Source organism: Galeopterus variegatus, unplaced genomic scaffold (genome assembly GCF_000696425.1).
Source record: "Galeopterus variegatus unplaced genomic scaffold, G_variegatus-3.0.2 Scaffold275, whole genome shotgun sequence".
Lineage (NCBI taxonomy): Eukaryota > Metazoa > Chordata > Mammalia > Dermoptera > Cynocephalidae > Galeopterus > Galeopterus variegatus.
The window spans coordinates 509,085-524,929 of NW_007726386.1; the positions used below are offsets into that span (position 1 = coordinate 509,085).

The following is a 15,845-nucleotide window of genomic DNA, read 5'->3' on the forward strand; positions in this document are numbered from 1 at the left end:
GTGGGACTGCAAAATGGTGCAGCCTCTATGGAAAATGGTATGGAGGTTCCTCAAACAGTTGCAGATAGATCTACCATATGACCCAGCTATCCCACTGCTGGGAATATACCCAGAGGAATGGAAATCAGCAAGTTGAAGGTATACCTGTTCCCCAATGCTCATTGCAGCACACTTTACAATAGCCAAGAGTTGGAACCAGCCCAAATGTCCATCATCAGATGAGTGGATACGGAAAAGGTGGTACATCTACACAATGGAATACTACTCAGCTATAAAAACGAATGAAATACTATCATTTGCAACAACATGGATGGACCTTGAGAGAATTATATTAAGTGAAACGAGTCAGGCACAGAAAAAGAAATACCACATGTTCTCACTTATTGGTGGAAGCTAAAAATAAATAAAGAAATTCACTCTCACACACACACAAAATAAAACCGGGGGTGGGGGGGGGGAAGAAGATATAACAACTACAATTTTTTCAAGTTATTACAACAAGCAAACGGAAAGTACATTCTTGCGTGGGAGGGGGGAGAGGGAGGATGGAAGGAGGTTTCGGTGATGGGCCGTAATAATCAACCACATTGTATACTGACAAAATAAAAATTTAAAGAAAAAAATAAAAATAAAAATAAAAATTATGCTGTATAAAAATGAGAGCTGTATGAAATAACAGAGGATTGGTACATTTGAAAGGATTCAAGAATTACTAGCTTTTAGAAGAGTAAGACTATGGAAGGATGGTTGTTTTCATAAATTTCAAGGACTGCCATATAGAAGTCTATACCAAGTCATTGTTCATTGTTCTGAAAAGGATTATGAGGATGGGTATATGAAAATGATCAGGAAGCAAATTTTGACTCAAAATAAGAAGAAAATTAAAAACCTGTAATAGATTTTTAACACCTTAAACATAGATGCATGTCTTAACACATCATTACATGCCTTTAGTACTTGGCATAGTGCCCTTCTTGAAAAAGAACTTAAAAACTTAATGTTGATCAATGAATACACTAACAGACACAACTGACCAAGAATGAAATAATCAGCAGTACAAGAAAGTAAGCTTTCTATCGCTGAGAGTATTAAAGCAAAAACTATATGACTATCAAATTGAAGTGCAATACAAATTGTAATGTAAAATATGCCTAATTTTAATTCACACCTTCTAAAATCAACTTAAAATCCCTGCTGTGATTTCACAGTCTATTATGTTTAGAAACATTTCCATTAAGTAGGAGGTTGACATATTGGCTCCCCTGCACCTTAAAATAGGAAGATGTGTTGGTTAAGAGCATAGATGTAGGCATGAGGTAAAGATAACTCCAAATTTGGTATACCACATTAGGATGTATAATCCGAGGCCTTATTGTTTCTATCTATATGTGGATTACAATAGTGGGAAAATTTCTAGGGATGGTGTGAGAATTAAGTGAGATTATACTTTTGAAATCTCAGACACAGAATAAGTTATTGTTATAATCTATGTCTTATCAATTACTTTTTAATTTTATGTGTATTTTAGATTGTTTACTTGATAGTGATATATACATCCTTCGTCTGTCTTGTCGTCATAAATCCACCCTACTTATGTTACATTCAAAGTACTTAGATTGCTATGTACAAAGCAGGTAGTAATGACATGAATGGATTGGTGGCCACTGGGTGCTTGGAGTTTCCAGAACTATTTACAGTAGTACAGATCAGCATCAGATGTTTGTCTTGTATGCTCACAGAGCCTAGTATGGCCTGAAGGTCAGGTGAGATCTTAACAATACCTCTACCGTTGAAATTCCTTCTTTCTGCTTTATCGTTTTGAATTGGCCATTACATGGGAGAGACTAAAAAGATGATGGGATAAAATATCATAAGTAGAGACAAGGGAATCAGTGTTTAATAGCATACTGAAAGTTTAGTAAAGCAAGAGGCAATAAAGTGTCAGATGATAGATTTATGGGAGTGCATCTTAATCAAAGGACAAAGATGGCAGGAGAGTCCGAGTGGAAAAGGAAAGGAAGTCAAAATACAAGAAAGCCAAGGATTACCAAAAAAAAAAAAAAAATCAGAGAGAAAATGCTGGCTATTATATTTTCTTCAGAAAGCTATGACACTGTTAGACATGTTGTCTAAATCTGTAGAAGATGAAAGTACTTTATACATGTTTGATATTAATAACAACACTAAAGGTATTTAAGCTGTCAGTTTGACTCACAGTAAAGAACACTAGATTCAGCCACATCCCTGAGCAAGCTGAAAGTCACAGAGATATATAATTATCATTCAAGTCTTTAAACTTGAAAGTTCTTAGGCAATTGTGTGAGTGTGTGTTTGTGGGCATGCCAATCCCTGCTATCTGAAAATAAAAGACTTTGTCATTAGCAGAGCAACTAAATTTCCTTTATCACTCAAAACCAGCATTTTGATTAATTATATTGGAAATATAGAAGGAAGGAAATTGACAGTGTCTCTATGTTTTATATCATTAACAAATCTGTCAGTAATTTTTTTTTTCAGAAAAAAATGCACAAGTTTCCGAATGTGAAATTAAATGTGAACTCTTTCCTTTAGATATTGATTAAATTGATTGCTGTTTTCCTAGATCTTGACAAGTTAGAATTTACAGCTGGATTTTTTAAAATATGTAGCCTGAAGACTTTGATTCTACTTGAATATCACAGGTTCAGATTTTCTTAAATTATGGTAATTTTTTAAATTTACTTTTAGCCACTAGCAGTCGTGTCTGAAAAAGTAGAGATCTTCCCACAGTAAGAGAGTACACATAGTCTTTTCACCACCATGTATTTGAAGTTTATGTAAAAGAAATGAAATATACATTGATAAAATACTCTTTAAAAGCACTCAAATTTTAGAATAGAGAAGAAAAAGGTTTGTGTCCAAGTGAAGAATTTAGTTAAAGTTAGAATAACTTCACGTCTTGAAAAAGCAACATTTATTGAAGCCACACCTCTTTTGTATTTGCATTGTACTGCAGAAAGCCTTTACTTTGGGATGTAATTGTAAAAACAAAGCCTTTTTGCAAATTGTTTTTTTTCTATCTCCTTCAGTAGCTATGATGATGCAAAACAACATGAAAGTGAGAAAAAGCCTAGTATACAAGATAATAAAATAACCATTCCTCTACCTTTTGTTTATCATTTTGAAACAAATTAACAGTCTGAGAGGAACTCAGCCATACCCATTTATCCCATTATGTTCTTGCTTCAGTCACAAATACAGAATGTGAAAGTGAGATGATTTCAGTGACCAGAAACCAGAGGAAATCCAAAATGGGCTAGGGAGTACCCAAGGAGTTACATATAGTTATCATATTGAAATAGATAAAGCCACATACTTTCATTACCATAGAGTATAAAGCTATTCAGCAAATTATGAATGTATATTCTTCCTCTCTGCAAATGCATAATAAAGATTCATAGTTCTTATAGTGACAAAGTTTTTACACAATATTTCACTGGAAACTGGCTTAATGGAAACATAGGAAGTCCATTAACTTAAAATATCCTTATGGTATAATATGGGAGCCTATAGTGATAGAACAGTTCTGTTTCATGATTGTGGTGGTGCTCAAATAAAACTATGCACACAAAAAATTTGCATAGAACTACACACACACACACAAGTACACGAAAAATGTGGACCTGGAACCTCAATAAGCTCTGTGGATTATACCAACATCGGTTTTCTGGTTTTAACATTATAGTATAGTTTTACAAAAGCCTAACATTGGAGAAAGCTGGGTAAAGCTTACATGGGACATCCCTGCACATTTTTGCAACTTTCTATGAAAATTACTTCAAAATGAAAACTTAAGAAAAGAGAGAGATAGAAAAGATAATATCTACCATGTCTTTAGGCCAATCAGGCAGGTATAACAGAATACTATAGACTAGGTGGGTTATAAACAACAGAAATTTACTTCTCACAGTTCTGGAGGCCTGGGAAGTCCAAGGTCAAGGTGCTGGCAGATTCATTGTCTGATGAGGGCCTGCTTCCTGGTTCACTGATGGCTGTCGTCTGTGGCCTCACATGGTGGAAAAGGCAAGTGAGCTCTGTGAGGTCTCTTTCATAAGGACACTAATCCCATTCATGAGGTGTTCACCCTCATGACCTAATCACCTCCCAAAAGGCCCCACCTCCTAAAATCATAACATTGGTGATTAGATTTTTAATGTATACATTTGGGGGTAACCTAAACATTCAGTCTGTAGCACACCAGAAGCAAGACTTTGACCTTGTTTTGAAACTTACTAACTGAAAAAAAAGAAAAGAAATCAAATTATGTGAGTGATTAGCAAAATTTGAACAATGATAATTTACTATTAATGTTAATTTTTTAAGGTAGAAGTACTTTTGGTTATTTAACATTGTTATTATATAAAGCAAGTCATAAATAAGATTTTTTTCCTAGAATTAAAAGTTAATAAAATTCTAAAAATCAGTCAAACAAACAAAGAAAACACCCCCTTTATATATTTGAAGATTCACTAAGTTTTTATCAACAGTCTATTTCAGGCTAATTTTAAAATAAGCAGATCCATGCTGTTCGTTCCCACATATATGCCATTTCAGAGCATCACTTGTTTATGTGTTGGGGCAATTTGGCAACAGCTTGGAGGAAGACACAAAACACATATCTCCTCTCTCTCTCTCTCTTTCTCAGCTTTTGGTAGGTATTTCTTACATTTTGCTTATGGACTCAAGGTTTGTTTTGAATATGATTTAATTTTATATTTTATATTTTAATTTTATATTTCAATTGTCTACTATCACTAATTTTTTCCATTGAAACAGTGGCAACTCATTTGTTCATTCTCACCTAAATGTAATCTATTGGTTAAGTGCCTTTTAACAAGTTAGAACCTTTAAAATCTTTATCAATTCACAGCAACTGCTGCTCAGCCGTTTTGCTTTCTGTGTGTGCGGACACTGGCTGGTTAGTCTTTCCTCTTGTCTAGATATTTATCATTACTAAATCAAATGACAGAATTCTCCTCAGGACTATAATCAACTGTTTTATCCAAAGCAGCACATTAAATCATTTTGTTTGTAATAAATTTAGCATAGATTTCTGAAGCTGGACAGATGGGAACATAAACCCGAGCTAAGCCACTTAGTAATAGTGTAAGCTTGAATAAGTTACTCAGTACTTATTTCTTTATGTCTAGGGTTTCTCTTCTGTAATGCGGATGACAAGAGAGCTTACCTTTTTTATTTTCTGTGATTTGTAAGGGCCAAAGAAAACATGGCATATAAAATGCTTGGCCCAAAGATTATAATATAATTGTATAAAGGCAATTAAGTTTCAGTATAAGGAGCAGAACAAATTCAGATCAGTCCTGGATAGTTAAAGTTAGCAGGTCTGTAAACACAGAACAGAAAGAACCACTGACCTAAAATAGACAATCCTTCCTATTGGCAAAGAATAGGAATGAGGAATCTAAACTATTTTTATTACTATGTCTTTCCTTGAAATACCAAAAACAAGAAAAAATATATATATATACACACACATACATATATTATTGCTATGCCTGGAAGCTCTCAACAAAACATTCAATAACGGTAATTGCTATAACTAAAATCTTACAAGAAATAAAAGTAAATTCTGGCCTTTCTTTTAGTCTATAAAAATGACATATGCACAAAATAAATAGCTATTGCAAGGAACTATACCAGGATGTATTTTCTGGTACCTCATGAAATTAAACAAACATACATCCCCATACAGTTGATAGTTTTAGAAAGACCTCACATAGGAAAAGGAATTTAAAGGTATCTGTGGGAAAAATTATTTTTCATTCTCTCTGGATAGGAGGCCAATGTATATTATGTTTTCTTTCTTTCTTTCTTTCTTTTTTTTTTCCTTATTCTTTCCACTGTTATTGTTCCCTATTTGCTTCAGGGAAGATAAAAATAACATTTTTCTATATAAACTACAATAAACGACAAGATATTCTTGCTTTACTAGTGAAACATAGGACAACAATGATCAAAGTAAGAAAAACTGAAATAGCCTTAGCAAACTAATTATAGTCACTGCCTTTAGCAGATAATATTTCACATTTGCAATGGACTCCTTTACTTATGCACATAGGTATAGATTTTGGATGACCTATGCGACTTTAATATGAAGAGTGCATATTATTTCATAAATGTATTTATCAAATTTCCTGTAAAGCATGTTTCTTAAAGTAATTTTTAAATAGAAAAAATTGAGCTTAACTCTTGGCAGTACATCTTGCTGTAATAAATTTTTTTCTTTGTATATCAAATGGATATTGGGCTGTCAAATAGGATATTTGGTAGGCTTAGATAATCCTGTAGGGTCTTTTCATCATATTTCTATAAATCTATATATTAGGTAGGATATAAGGAGCACTGATGAATTATCTTCAATGTCTATTGTAGTATACTGAATGCCCCCCCCCCACCACCAAACTCATTGAAGCTTGAATTGTGTCTCCCAAGTTTTATGTATTAGAAACTTGGCCCCCACTGTGACTGTTAAGAGGGATGGAAATCCTATTATGGTAATTGAAAGGTGGGGCTTTGAAGAGGTGATTGGATTGTAGGACCGTGCAGTAGTGAATGGATTAATAATGGTGGCCAGGGGCGTTGTTCTGAGGGCTTTAAAAAGAGACTGAATGAGGAGGTTAGTCTCTCTCTCTTTCTGCTCCACAATTTTCATTATGTGATACTTTGCTATCACTGTTGCTAACACCAAGGACTTCGCCAGCTGTGTTCCTTGGACTTCCCAGCCTCTGAAACTGTAAGCAATAAATTTAGTTTTCTTACAAATCACCCATTTCCAGATATTTTGTTATAAGCACAGAAACAGACTAATACATCTGTGACTGGAATGATTAAGGAATACTCATATACCAACTACCTTTTTACAATGCCTTTCTGTGCCGAGCAGGCCAACTATGAATGACTCAGAAAAGTATGCGACTGTCACTTTCACCACAGAGCTTATGGGTTAAGTGGAGAGGCACAATTAATGTGCTTGAATCTCTATTTTCAAAGGACAGCAACCTCAACTCTCTCCCAAAGCCCCATTTAACAAATAAAACTGATTAGTACCTCATGAAAAAGAAAGTGACATTGGACATAAAATTCTTTAATTACTGAATGCAACCACTAATCTTCAATAATAATCCACAACTACTGGTCTCACTTTTTTATCTCAGTGAAAGAGTTATACCCCCTACTATCCCAGCCTCTCACTGAACCCCGATGCTTTTCTCTCTGTGAGTATACTTCCTAAGCCTCTCCAAACATAGGAATCTTCATTTGTCACTTTTCCCCTCTAGATATCACTGAGTTCATCCTCTTTTCAGACAGACTTCTTGAAAGAGGAATCTACACTTACAGATTCTTTTCACCCTCCATAATTTCCCAATCAAGATGAATCTGATAGATGGTGTTATTGCACTAATGCCATAGTTCTGACCAAAATTATTAATAAATTCCTGTTGTTGAAACTAGAGGCTTTATAATTACTATCTCAATTTTGCTTTTAGTAAGAAGTGAAACAGTCAACCATTCCTTCCTTGAAACTCCTTCTCTGTTTGTATCATTTTTTTGCCATTGTTATTGCCTATATAATATCACTGCCCTCATTAATTATATAATATTCCCTTTTTAGTATCATTTGCCTTGCATCTGAACCTATTGTGGTATCTACATTTTCTAGTCTTTTGTACATGACTTCTGGAGTCCTTTTTTTTTGTTTTTAAATCAAATCTAATCACTTCGCTTTCTTGCTTAAAATACTTCAAGTGTTTCCCTATACTCTGAAGGGTAAAAGTCAAACAAATACCATGTCAAAGAAAATACTTTGTGATCTGAGCTATGTTTATCATTCCAGCTGCATCTCTCAAGACTTACGTGTATATGCCCATACTCTAGCCTCTTTAAAGTATATTTCATGGCCAGAGACAGTAAGCTTTATAACAACTTCATATTCAGTGGAGTTTTATTTCTTTTAATTTTTATCTTTTTTTTTTTCTTATTTGGACTTCATTAGATTTAGACATTTTCCATGACAAAAAAAAATGCTCTATCATTTTATCTATTTATCTACCTATCTACATAATATCTTGCTTAGTGTGTTCTGATAGCACATTTAAAGGATATGTATATATATATATCATTAAGTTGAATATATATATATACAATATGTTGAATATATTTAATATTTTATATATACATTCACTACTCATGTGTGTGTGTCTATATATATATACATATAATTGAAATTAAGAATATATTTCAGGAAGAGGAAAAATGATATAAGCCAAAAACTTAAATATATTTAAAGAAAAAAAGAGCATCAGAGAAGGAATAAATTTAAAATAATACAATGCTTTATTTTTCTTATTGTTAATTAGTCTAAATATAACTGTTTATTTAAAGTAATAATAGTAACTCTGGATTGAGTGATTATAACATATGGATAAATGAAATGAATGTTAGCTATGGCATAAGGGACAAGTGATAATTGTTTGGGGTACTCTGTTATAAGTTACCTGCACTACTATTGAAGTAGTACTGTGTTATTTGATGGTTGACTTAGATAAATCAAAAGTGCACACTGAAAACTGTAGGGCAACCACTAATAAAAATTGTTCACCCTTCAACTTTGTGTGAATTAGGGGTGCTGGCCCTCTGCACAGTGTAAAATCCACATATAACTCCTGTATCTTACTTTAAGTAATTAAGTAACTTAAGGTCTTAAGTAGTTAGCCCTGTGGAACCCTTGTGCAGGAAAAGTTAGACCTCCATTTATGTGGATAAGTGGACTTGTGCATGGTTCAAGCCGTGTTGTTCGGGCTTTTCTGTATTTAAAAAGTACAATTGATGCGCTAAAAGAGTAGAGAAAATGGAGTCGTGAAAAATGTCGAGTTAAAACAGGAAAAGGCAGAAAGGGGTGGGGAGAAAAGAAACAAAGAACAAGCACAACAAAAAGAAAACATTTGCACACGTGATAGATATTAATACAACTAAATCAATAATATATGTAATGTGATCAAAGGAAACCTAGTGTCTCTACATTCATTTCGGAAAATACAGATTTCAAACAACAAAAATTGTCTGGGATTAAGAAGGGCATTTCATAATGATAAAGAGGTCAATTTTCTAAGATATAACAATTCTTAACACATTAATCTTAACAACAGAGCATCAAAATACACGAGACAAAAACTTATAGAACTGAAACTAGAAACAGACAAATTCACTATCATAGTTTGGGCCTTTAACACTACCCTTTCTGTAACTGGTAGATGATGCAGGCAGAAAATCAGTAAAGATATGACTGACCTAAACAGCACTATCAATCAACTTGATCTAATTAACACTTATAAAATGCAGATTTTTCAAACTCACATGAAACATCCACAAGGATAGAACACATTCTGAACCATAAATCACGCCTTAACAAATTGAAAGGCTAGAAATCATACAAAGCATATTCTTGGATCACAATGAAATTAAACTACAAAACACTAACAAGGAGATATCTGTATAATACTCCAAATATTTGGAGGTTAAACCACATACATCTAAAAACATCTAAAGTCAATGTAGAAGTCTCAAAAAAATTAAAATATGTTTTGAATTAAAAATTACAATGCAATTTATCACAAAGTATTAGATAAAAAGTAAAGCAGTGCTTAGATAGAACTTTATAGCATTAAATGCATATATTAGAAAAGAGGAAAAATTTTAAAGAACAATTAAAGCAATAATCTAAGTTTCTATCTTAGGACATGAGAGAAAGAAGATAAATTTAAGCCTAAAGCAAGTTAAAAAAATGGTAAAAATTAAACCACAATGAAATAAATTTGAAAACAGAAAAACTATAAAGAAAATCACCAAAACCAATAGGTAGTTTTAAAAAGGAGATGGAATAAAATATATGAACATTTAGCTAGGATAACAAACTAAAAATACAAGACACAAATTACCAATATCAAAAGCAACATAGGGATTTTTACTACTGATTTATGGACATAAAAGGATATACAGGCATTCACATTTTATAAACAAATCTTTAATTTAAAGGGAATGTATCAATTTCAAAACAACTCAAATTACAAAAATGCACCCAAGAAGATAAAAACAATCTGAATAAGGCTATATCTGTTTTAAAAAATGAATAAGTAATAACATTCTTCAAAAGAAAGTACCAGGATGAGAATAATTTACTGGTGAATTCTACCAAATATTTAAGGAAGAAATTATACCAGTTCTCAAGAATTTCTTTTAGGAAATAGAAGCAAGAAGAAGCCTTTCTAACTCATTCTATGAAATCAGGATAACCCTAATATCAGACACAGATAAAGACATTGTAAGAAATAAAAACTAAAGACTAATGTTATTAATGAAAATAGATGTAAAAATCGTCAAGAAAATAGTGGGAAATAATTCAAAGTATTGATAAAAATAATTACACACAACCAGCAATTGGGATATATTTCAGGTATACACATCTCCTTCAACATCAGAAATCAGCACATTGATTATTAACAATATTAATAATCATTAGCAAGCTAAAGAAGAAAAAAACACATGATTAACAATTAATACATAAAAGGCATTGACAAAATTCAACACTTGATCACAAAAAAACTTCTCACAGAACTAGGAGTGCAAGGCAACTTACCCAACATGTTATAGAACATCTGCAAATTACCTTTAGCTAACATTAAACTTAATGGTGAGAAACTGGTGCTTTCCCCTAAGAGTGGAAACAAAGCAAGTACGTCCTCTATAATCACTCTTATTCGGCATTGTGCTGGAAGTCCTAGTTAGTGCATTAGACCATAAAAGGAAATGAAAAGTGTACAGATTGTAAAGAAAGACTTATATTCACCTTTAGTCACAGATTGCATAATTGTCTATGTAAAAAAAAATCCTAGTAATTAATAAAAAACAAACAAAAATTTCCTCGAACTACTGAGTGAGGCAAGTTTACAGGAAACAAGGTTAGCATACAAAATTCAATTACTTCCTCTATATTGGCAAAGAAAATTTGGTATTTGAAATGTTAAAAAAATACTATTTATTTAAAAAACACCATTTCCAAAATGAAATATTTAGGAATAAATATAGGAAAATATGTAAAGGATTTATATGTGGAAAACTACAAAACTCAGATGAAAAAAATCAAATAAAATATAATTAAATGGAGAGAGTTTATGTTTATAATTTGGAAGATTCAATATCATTAAGATGTCAATTATTCCTGTATTAATTTATACATTCACAACAATCCCAGACAAAATACCAGGAAGATATTTCATAGATATTGGCAAACTGATTAAAACATTTTTGTGAAAAGGCAAAAGATTCAGAATTGCCAACAAAATACTGAGAAGGAAAAGTTGGAGAAATTACACTATCCAGCTTCAAGACTTACTATAAAGGTATAGTGAAACAGGCAGTGTAGTATTGGTGAGTGAACAGACATAGATTAATAAAACAGAGCCCATAAATAGACCCACACAAATATAGTCAGCTGATCTTTGACAAAGGAGAAAGACAATTTAATGAAGAAAAATAGTCTGTTCAACAAATACTGGAACAATTGGAAGTCTATGTACAAAACCACCACCAACAAAAACCCCCAAACCTAAACCTAGACATGACACCTTTCACAAAAATTAAACCAAACTGGATCATAGACATAAGTGTAAGACACAAAACTGAATTTTTAGGTGAAAATTTACATGATTTGGGGTTTTGCAGTGAGTTTTTTGATACAACACCAAAAGCATGATCCTTGAAAGAAAAAATAAGTTGAGCTGGATTAAAATTAAAAATGTCTGCTCTGTGAAAAATGCTGTTAAGGAAACACAAACAAGCCACAGACTGGGAAAAAATGTTTGTAAAAACTTATCTGTTGAAGGAATTTTATCCAAAATACATAAAGAAATTTTAAGTCTCAACAATAAGAAAATGACCCAGTTAAAAATGGTCAAAAGATGTGAATAAACACCTTATCAAAGATGTACAGATGTCAAATAAGCTTATGAAAAAATTCTCAATATAATTTTTTATAAAGAAATTGCAAATTTAAACAATGGTTTACTGACACACACCTAACAATGTTTAAAATCCCAAAAACTGACCACACCAATTGCAGGTAAGAATGCAGAGCACCAGTTACTCTCAATTATTGCTGGTGAGAATGCAAAAGAACACACATTTTTGAAGACAGTTTGGCAGTTTCTTCCTAAGCTAAACATATTTTTGCCAAACAATCTTGTATCCATCTTCCTAGGTATGTACACAGCTTATTTGAAAGCTTATGTCTACACAAAAACTTGCGTGTACATATTTATTAGAAGCTTTATTCATAATTGCCAGAAAAAGAAAAAGCATGTTATCTTTCAATAAGTAAAGGGATAAACAAACTGGTACATCTATAGAATGGAATATTACTTGGTGATAACAGGAGCTATCATACCTTTAAAAGACATGGATGAGTCTTAAATGCAGGTTACTAAATAAAATAATCCTGTTCAAAAAGACTGCATAGTGTGTCATTCAAATTATGTGACATTCTGGAAAAGGCACACCTCTAGCAACAGTAAAATGATCAGAGGTTAACTGAAAAAGCCCCCAATGGCCAAAACTGAAGAAACAAGAAAATAAAGTAGTATTGAAATATAACCCAATGGATAAAATAAATAGTTATTAGTCTATACTGATAGAAATAAATGAATAAACAAATAATCAGGGCAAATAAAAACAAAAAACAAGTTACACGTGCAGAAGAATCCCAATATATTTATGGAAATATACACTGTCAAGGAAAGGAAGCATAACTCCTCTCTCCAAGTACGAGCTGCACAGAGTAACTTTTTTTCAGTGAGTACAGCATAGAAGAAGGGGGGTAAATGGAAATAACTTTAGTGTGAAGAAAACCTAGCTGATCAAGGTTAACATAGAAAATAAGTCTCAGGGAATCAGGGTGACAGAGACTGGGCTTCAGGAGCTGGCTGTGTGGTGACTCCACAGAGTTAAGGGACCATATGGTAGAGGAGTAGAGGCTGGTGACCCCTGATCAGTGCTGTCACATTTAACAGATCATTGACCACTGGCAGTGGGCCCACCTCTGGGAGTTCTTAGGACTGTGGGCATTCATGGTGTGAGAACAGAGAAGTGAGGGGTCACTGGAGATGGTACAATTCCTGCCCTACTGTTGCTGGCTGGCACAGTGCTGTTCAGGGTCACCAATGTGTTCATCTATGTCAAGTGGAGCTTTAAGATTGGAGTCAACTTCATGGAGAATGTTAACTGCAGACAATCAGAAAACAGCACAAGGATGTGTGCCAGATGTGTGAAATCCCTGCCACAGACTTTCATTCTGTCCTTAGTGCCTGACTGATTGCCATGAAGCTCTAAGGGTCCTTTGTAGTGATGCCAGATGCTGCAACCATGGGCTCTGTTTGGGACCACAGTACTACACTAAACATACAATCATCTCAGCTTAACTCCAGACGTTTCTTGGTATTTCCAACATCATCAACCATCCAAGTGGTTCCAGCCAGCTATCCCAATGAAGATGGGTTTAGCCCCAACAATGATGTTATGTTTTTTGACCTTCCATTTCAAGGTGACATGGAAAATGATATTGGCATGTTAACGACTGGGAAATTACATTCCTCTCCCATTTCCTCCCCAGTTTCCTTCCCAGGCTCTCCTTCTGGAATTGGTGTAGGCTCTCACTTCCAGTATAGTAGGATACGGGGTGAGTATCTTCTTTCTAGAGAAGCACTGGAGGAGCTCAAGCAGCAACCTCTGGAACTTGGATATTTTGTATTAACTGCCAAAGCTGAGGATCTCCCCCAGTGGTTTTGGTCATGAACTACCCCCTGCCAGGAATTCTCAGTGGGTTCCATACCCTCTTGACTCCAAAACCACATCTGATTTCTTAAGGTTTGCTTTGGAGAAGTACAACTCTCTGTCTTGGCTTACGTGAAATCTGGTCACCCAGAACCATTCTCCCTGCAATGTCATCATAAATATACTTTAATTTGAAAAGAAAAAAAGGTTATGTTGATAGTATGTATTATTGATATGTCATGATAAAAATATCACTATCTTCTGGGTCTTCTTTCTAAAACATATAACCCCAGTCTAATCATGAGAAAAATATCAGAAAAATCTCAATGGAGGAACATTGTACAAAATACCTGACTGGTATTCCTCAAAATTCTTGAGGTCATCAAAAATAAGCAATGTCTGAGAAAACTTCATAGCCAAGAGTAGCCTAAGGAGTCTTGACAAGTAAATATAATATGGTGTCCTGGATGGGATTCTGAAACTGAACAATAACATTAGTTAACAACTAAATAAATAACAAAGCATGGATTTTAGTTAATAATAATAACAATGACAAAATAAAATTAAAAAGCCATTTGAACAACAGTTTGATTAAGATATTCAGTCTAGAAAAACTACAAAAAAATCTTAAACTAGTTGTGCCTCTTGTAGTGATAAGGGCATATGTATTTTGACACTATAGGTGTGTATTCCAGGATAGAGCAAATTAGTCAATGTATTCATCATAATGAAGTCAGGGCCTTCACTGTGAAAGAAAAATTATATATAAATATGGAATAGGGCAAGATAAGCAGTAATCTTATGGAGTTGGATGGTTGGATTAATATTGGAGATACCAGTAAAACCTCGTGATTTTTGTCAACCTGGCACAAATAACATGCCATAGCAAAGGTTATACCTCACACCCGAATCTTGGATTCTAAATATTATTCCCCACTAAATACAAAAGGACCTCTCTGGAGAAATGAAGGTTCCCGGTGTTATATTCAGTATACTACAAAATGGTCCGGTAACATCTGTTGAGAAAAAAAGTTGAAGAATGATTAGGTCCTTTTAAAATGATGAAGGAGCCATCTTAAAGGGTATTCCATTGATCAGACTTGTGAATATTTGAACAATAAGTAAGGATAATAATAGCTTATAACATATTGAATAAAATAATTCATCATTTCATACTAACAGATAAATAGACAGATACATACATGGATGCATAGATAAATAGGTAGAGTACACATCTACCAAGCAATAAAATAGCACCTAATCAATAAAAAGAAAAAGAAATGCTTAACTTCAAAAATCACCATTTGAAGAACATCATACTGCAGGTGAATTTAGTGAAGAATAACCAGTTATTTCTGCAGTTGTTACCTAAAGTCCTAATGATAAATGATGGGGTAGGTGGCTACTAAAAAGGATATTCTGATAGTATCAAAATTTAGAAAATTCATGTTCATACAGATGAACATTCCTTTGAAATCATAGAAACTATAAAGAAGAAAAAAACTAGACAAAAACTCACCCAATTTATCACAATTAACATCACCAATAAAGGGCAAATGAATTAGCATTTGAATTGGTTTACCAAGTAGAGCAGATTACCCTCCTTAATCATGCATTCCCTAATTGAATACATCATTCACTTCTTTGAGGGCCTGAATAGAATAAAAATGCTGGAGGAATTTGCTCCTTCTGCCTGACTACTAAGCTTGGACATAGTCTTCTGTTGCCCTGGTTGGTTCTCAGAACTGTACCACTGGCTTTCCTGTGTTTCCAGCTTGCAAATGGCAGATCATGGGACTTCTCAGCCTCTGTAATCACATACACCATTTTCTTATAGCAGATATCTATAGGTTCTGCTTCTCTGGAGAACCCTTACTAATACAGCTTTTGGTATAGAAAGTGGTTCTAGAGAAACAGAATATTAAAGATGAGTTTTATGAGTTGGTTTTAGGGTATCTGGAATT

The 15,845-nt window shown here is 33.5% G+C and overlaps 1 pseudogene; it reads left to right on the forward strand.

Moving 5' to 3' along the window:
• The first annotated feature begins 2,122 nt into the window (after positions 1 to 2,122).
• Positions 2,123 to 13,902, forward strand: LOC103585821 (annotated as a pseudogene).
• The last annotated feature ends 1,943 nt before the right edge of the window (positions 13,903 to 15,845 follow it).